Here is a 6,000-nt window from a genome sequence, read left to right as displayed (position 1 = left end):
CAAGAGTCCAACTTCCTCCAAATGTAGACTCTGGGAAGCAGCAGTGATGGATCTAATAACAGGGTTCTTGCTACCTATGAGATAAACCCAGATTTAGTTCCTGGCTCCTAGCCTCAGCCTAGCCCAATAGCAGCTGTTAGAGGTATTGGGAAGCACTACCTGTCTATCTACCTCTCAAAACTAGAAACAAATAAAGGTGAGAATAGATTACTGATATTCCCAACAGCATGGATGAACCTCTCAGTCACGGCAAGTGTAAGAAAGAAGGCAGAAAGGAGCATATATTGTATGATTCCATTTATATTCAGTTCAGAAGTGTAATCTAAGCTACAGGGACAGAGGATCAGTGGATACCTGGGACCAAGATTTTGGAGGGTTTCCTGGGAAGCAGCAAAAGGAGAACTTTTTGTAGTGTTGATAATGTTGTGTATCTTAAAGATTTATTTATTTTTATTGGAAAGACAGATTTACAAAGAGAAAGACAGATCTTCCATCTAGTGGTTTACTTCACGAATGACTGCAAAAGCCACAGCTGAGCTAATCTGAAGTCAGGAGCCAGGAGCCTTCTCCAGGTCTCTCACATAAGTGTAGGGGCTCAAGGAATTGGGTCATCCTCTGACACTTTCCCATGTCATTAACAGGGAGTTGAATAGACAGTGGAGCAGCCAGGACCCAAACTGATGCCCATATGGGATGCTGGGGCTGCATGCCAGCCTGGGGTCATTGGGTGCCAGGTTCGTGAACCCTGGAGGTGGGAGATCCGGTGGGGCTTGGGTTGCCTGATCCGGCCTACCTGTGTGGTGGGTGCTGTGTTCATGACCCCCTGTGGCAGGGGATCCATTGGGTCTCAGGTTGCCTGGCCTGGGTCCCTGTGCCCACCTGTGAGGTGGGTGCTGGGTTCATGAACCCCAGGGATAAGGGATCTGGTGGGGCTTGCGTTGCCTGACCCAGGGCCTTGGGCTCGCCTGTAAGAACATGTCCTCCTTGGGCCTGGCACGATGGCGCAGTGGTTAAGGTCCTCGCCTTGCACGCCCGGGATCTCATATGGGCGCCGGTTCTAATCCCGGTGGCCCCGCTTCCCATCCAGCTCCCTGCCTGTGGCCCGGGAAAGCAGTCGAGGACGGCCCAAGGCTTTGGGACCCTGCACCTGTGTGGGAGACCCAGAAGAGGCTCCTGGCTTCGGATTGGCATAGCATCAGCCGTGTGCTCACCTGGGGAGTGAATCATCGGACGGAAGATCTTCCTCTCTCTCCTCTCTGTATATCCGCCTTTCCAAAATAAATAAATAAATAAATAAATAAATCTTAAAAAAAAAAAGAAAAAAATAAGAACATGTCCTCCTCAGTAAAAATGGCAGTGGACACAGACCCTGATGCAAATGGAGTATATGGCAGCTCATTTGGTACTGCAGCAGAGGAACAGAACAATTTGGACAACTACCCCAGCAAAATTATGACAAAAATCTCAGTGAATGGAGACTTGAGGTTAATTATGTCAGTCAATGGACATTGGAAGGGCTGCATCATCCTTGGATCAGTGAAATTGACAGCATTTCAGAACTATCCAAACCACTTGGGCAGCAGCCTCAGAATATGTACACATTGGAACCCTGGGTTGATATCAGGTGGCAGTTCCCCATCCCTGCGTACTGTAAAAGTTGGTATGGCTTCCCCCTTTATTTCTCTCCTTCCTCCAGAAATAAGAAGAAATAGCAAATTTTGAACCAGTTAGTTCACCCAGCTTTCCCTAAATCTCTGTCCTTCCCACCCTGATCAACCATATAATCATAAAAAAAGTAATCATCATTGGGGTTGGCATTGTGGTGTGACAAGACAAATAACTATGTGCAATGCATACATCTGTCTGAGTACCAGTTCAAACCCCAGCTGCTCTGCTTCCGATCCAGCTCCCTGCTCATGCGCCAGGGAAAGCTGTGTAAAACAACCCAAGTACTTGGGCTCCTACCACCTCCATGGGCGATGTGGGTAAAGCTCCAGGCTCCTGGCTTTGGCTTGGTCTAGCCCCAGATAGTGTCATTTTCAAAGACAAGGAAAGCTTTGCTGGGTACGTTATTCTGGGCTGACAGATTTTTGCTTTTAGAATCTGGAATATGTCGCTCCATTCTCTTCTGGCCTGTGAGACGTCAGTTTCCTGTGAGACGTCTCCTGTGAGTTTAATTGGCGTTCCTTTATATATCAGTTGAATTTTTTTTAAGATTTATTTTTATTATTTTCTTACTGGAAAGGCGGATATACAGAGAGGAGAGACAGAGAGGAAGATCCTTTGTCCGATGATTCACTCCCCAAGTGAGCGCAACGGCCGATGCTATGCCGATCCAAAGCCAGGAGCCTCTTCTGGGTCTCCCATGCGGGTGCAGGGTCGCAAAGCCTTGGGCCATCCTCGACTACTTTCCTGGGCCACAGGCAGGGAGCTGGAAGGGAAGTGGGGCTGCCGGGATAGAACCGGCACCCATATGGGATCCCGTGTGTGCAAGGCAAGGACCTTAACCACTTGCGCCACCGCGCCGGGCCCTGATTTTTTTTTTTTTTTTAACAGGCACATTTGAGGATCTTTTCCTTATGTTCGATTGAAGAGAATTTGATTATCATGTATCTTGGTGAAGATAGCTTTTGGTCTAACATGTTGGGAGTTCTATGCCCCTCCTGGATGTTGTTTCCCAATTCTTTCTCTAAATTAGGGAAATTTTCCCTTATTATTTAATTAAATCCATTTTTAAACCCAGCTTCTCTTTCAACACCTTCTGGTGCTCCCATAACTCTAATATTTGGCCTTTTAATAGTATCTTTCAATTCCTGAATACTTTTTTTTAGCCTGATATAGCTCTTTTTTTTTTTTCTTCTTCTTCCAGCATTTTGTTTGTCTTCCCCTGGTGACAGGAAATTTCTTCCAATTCTGAGATTCTTTCTTCTGCCTCCTTCATTCTATTTTGGAGACTCTCCTCTGTACTTTTAATTTGCTCCTCTGTATTCTTCATTTCTAATATATCAGCTTTCATATGATTCATTTTCAGTATGATATATTCCTTGAATTGCTTAAATGGCTGCTTTACATGCTTCTCGTTCTTGATAAGAAGTTTTATAACAAGTGTTTTGAATTCTGTATCCTCCATTTTCTCCATGTCTTCCTAAGTTTGCTCTGAAGTTGGCGAAGGGTTTTGCTTTTTTGCAGGGGAGTCTTCATAACATTCATTGTGCCTCTGTCTCTTCTTTTGCTCTTGGTCATTGTACTTCTGGTTATCAGATTCTTCTCCTTGGGGCAGGTTTCTAAGCTGTGTCACCCACAGGTCTACAGCTCGATTTTACTTATTGCAGTTGGTACACAACTTTTTGCTTGCAGTCACTTGTGCCACTCCCTCCAACAAGTTCTAGGTCTGGGCTCTTATGTTAGATTTCCACCATGGTCTCTTGTAGCCCCAGCTCCTGGCTCACCAATCTCCACCTCCTGTGATACCATGCTGAGGCTGCACCATTGTCTGTACAACTTTTCTCCCACTTTCAGTTGGAATAGGTCCCAGGATTAGGGAGACACCAGGTTTCCTATAAAGCTAGGTTGCTGCTGGTGCTGATCTTGCTGGAACCTGTTGACCATTAGGTCTGAAGACCACACAAGCCTATTTTGACCTGTACAATGCCATAGTCAGTATTATTTTCCTGTGGGACCAGTGCAATGTACTGAGCACAGTGAGTTCTCACTAAGCTCAGCACATGCACAGGTCACTGTTGTCCCTGCAGTCTTAAATTCTTTGCCAAGGCCTGGCATTATAGCGTACTAGTTAAAATCCTCACCTTGAACGCGCCAGGATCCCATATGGTGCCACTTCCTATCCCGCTGCTGCTGTGGCCTGGGAAAGCAGTCAAGGACAGCCCAAGGCTTTGGGACCCTGCACCTGTGTGGGAGACCTGGAGGAGGCTCCTGGCTCCTGGTTTCGGATTGGCTCAGCTCTGGCCATTGCAACCACTTGGGGAGTGAATTATCGGACAGAAGATCTTCCTCTCTGTCTCTCTTCCTCTGTATATCTTCCTTTCCAATAAAAATAAATCTTTAAAATAAAAATTATTTGTCACACTGTACAAAGTGGTGCTTGATGTGCCACTTCTAGAGTTGTTGATGTGCTGGCTGTAAGGTCTGAGGGTTACCAGGACCTATTTGTGTGGAACCTGTAGGATGCCACATTGTTGCAGGTTACTGAGCCAGAAATTAATTCACTCCCAGCTCCCTGCAAGCGCAGTCCTGCCCCATAGCCCTTGCCTCCATAAGCAAAATGGTACTGGTTATAGCTCTAGGGAGCAGACTGGGTGAGAAACTCACCCTGTTCCTGCACTGCTAACTGCGACATGTTGTTGTATCTCTGCTTCTGGTCAAATCAAACAGACCAGCAAGACAGGCACTTCTTTGTGTTCACTTCCCGAGCTCCCAGTGAACGTCCCTTCCCACCTTGTTGCTGGTGGAGTTCCAGCTGCTGCTGGTGGAGTTCAGATCGCCACTCACCGAATGCCGCTGGGGTGTCAGCCACTGCAACATCACACTATTGTGTCCACTGCTTTCCTGTGTCTGTCTCTGGTTACTCCTCTGCTGTTGTTTTGTCCTCTCCTATTTCCTGGAATGTGCCCTCTCTGCTTCACAGTGGCTAGTATTTCTATGTCTGTTTAAACGTGTTCTTACCCTATTTGACTGTCTTGATTCTCCCTTTGCTAATTTTTTAAACATTAAAACTGAGTGCATAACTCATTTAACTCTAATTTTTATTGTGATGATAAATATCCAAGTGTATACTTAATGTGTATTTTCTGTGTTGTGATTTCTCATAATTAGTTCTTCTCAGACTTATTTTTTTAAAGTTTCATTCACTTACATAGGAGACAGAAAGCTCCCATCTGCTGGTTCACTCTGCAGTGCCGGTAGCAGCTGGGGATGGAGCAGGGCTGAAGCTGCAGCACCCATCCACATTCCTTAGTACCTAGTCTGAACTTCTGTGCTTACCTTGTTGGAGACTCTGGCTGGCGCCAGTGTGCTAGGGAGGACCTCCTGTGGGATTCCTAACTGTCTGATCAATTCCAAACACCTCTCTCCCATCTAGCAAGAGTCACCACCTCACTTCAATTTTGTGGCATGGGAAGGCCAACTGATAGGCTTCAGTAAAGAAGGATTTTTTTTTGACTAAGACAATTAAGCGTGTTTAAATGTCAGGAGGAAGATGTCACTCGCTATACAGAAGAGTAAAAATACAGGAGAGAGAGATTGGGTTAATGCTACGGTGCTCATTTGAAGGGAAATGAAAATAGAAAAATAGAATGAACTGTTCATTTGCCAGACGTCAGGCCTTCTTGTTAGCCTAATTTCTAAGCAGTAGTTCAGTTATTTCAGAGGATTCTCTCTCCTTTTCCAAATTCTGTGTAAATTACAGCATGATTAAAGAAGGCAGTAAAACAATAAATAGATATGTATAAAGTGTGCTATAATTACAGATTAAAGGAAGAAATATCCTGTCACACTAAAAAATGAGCCAAATAAACATTTTGTTGTACTATATACCGACAATTTTCCACACATTTTAACATAGATTATGATTTTTTCTGTTTTTAAAAAGTTGAGATATTCCCATAAACTGCATAAAGAACATTTTTTATACACATACTCATGAAAACTCACTAATCTCAGAGATTCACTAAAGTTTCCTCCTCTGTTAATTTAAGACCAAAAGCTCTCACCAGGGAAATGGCAACTCTGACCAAGCCTGACACTTGGGCCTAACTCCCGGCTAGGACTTCATCCCATTAGGCTTGTGATGAAAGTCAAGCATTTCACTTCAGTATCTCTGGACCTCAGGGAAGAAGCCCCCTTTTTTTGCATCGCTGAGGCATTTTATAAAACTAAACTGATGAAAATTTTAAAAGATTTATGATATAAATGAATATAGTAAGTGGCTATTACTGGCTGAGAAGTGAAAAGGCATGCTGAAATTGAAGGAGGAGAGAAAAA

Source organism: Ochotona curzoniae, unplaced genomic scaffold (assembly GCF_017591425.1).
Source record: "Ochotona curzoniae isolate NIBS_2020 unplaced genomic scaffold, NIBS_Ocur_1.0 contig_2699, whole genome shotgun sequence".
NCBI classification, from domain to species: domain Eukaryota; kingdom Metazoa; phylum Chordata; class Mammalia; order Lagomorpha; family Ochotonidae; genus Ochotona; species Ochotona curzoniae.
The sequence above is the reverse complement of the archived record's forward strand: the minus strand, read 5'-3'. Positions refer to the sequence as shown.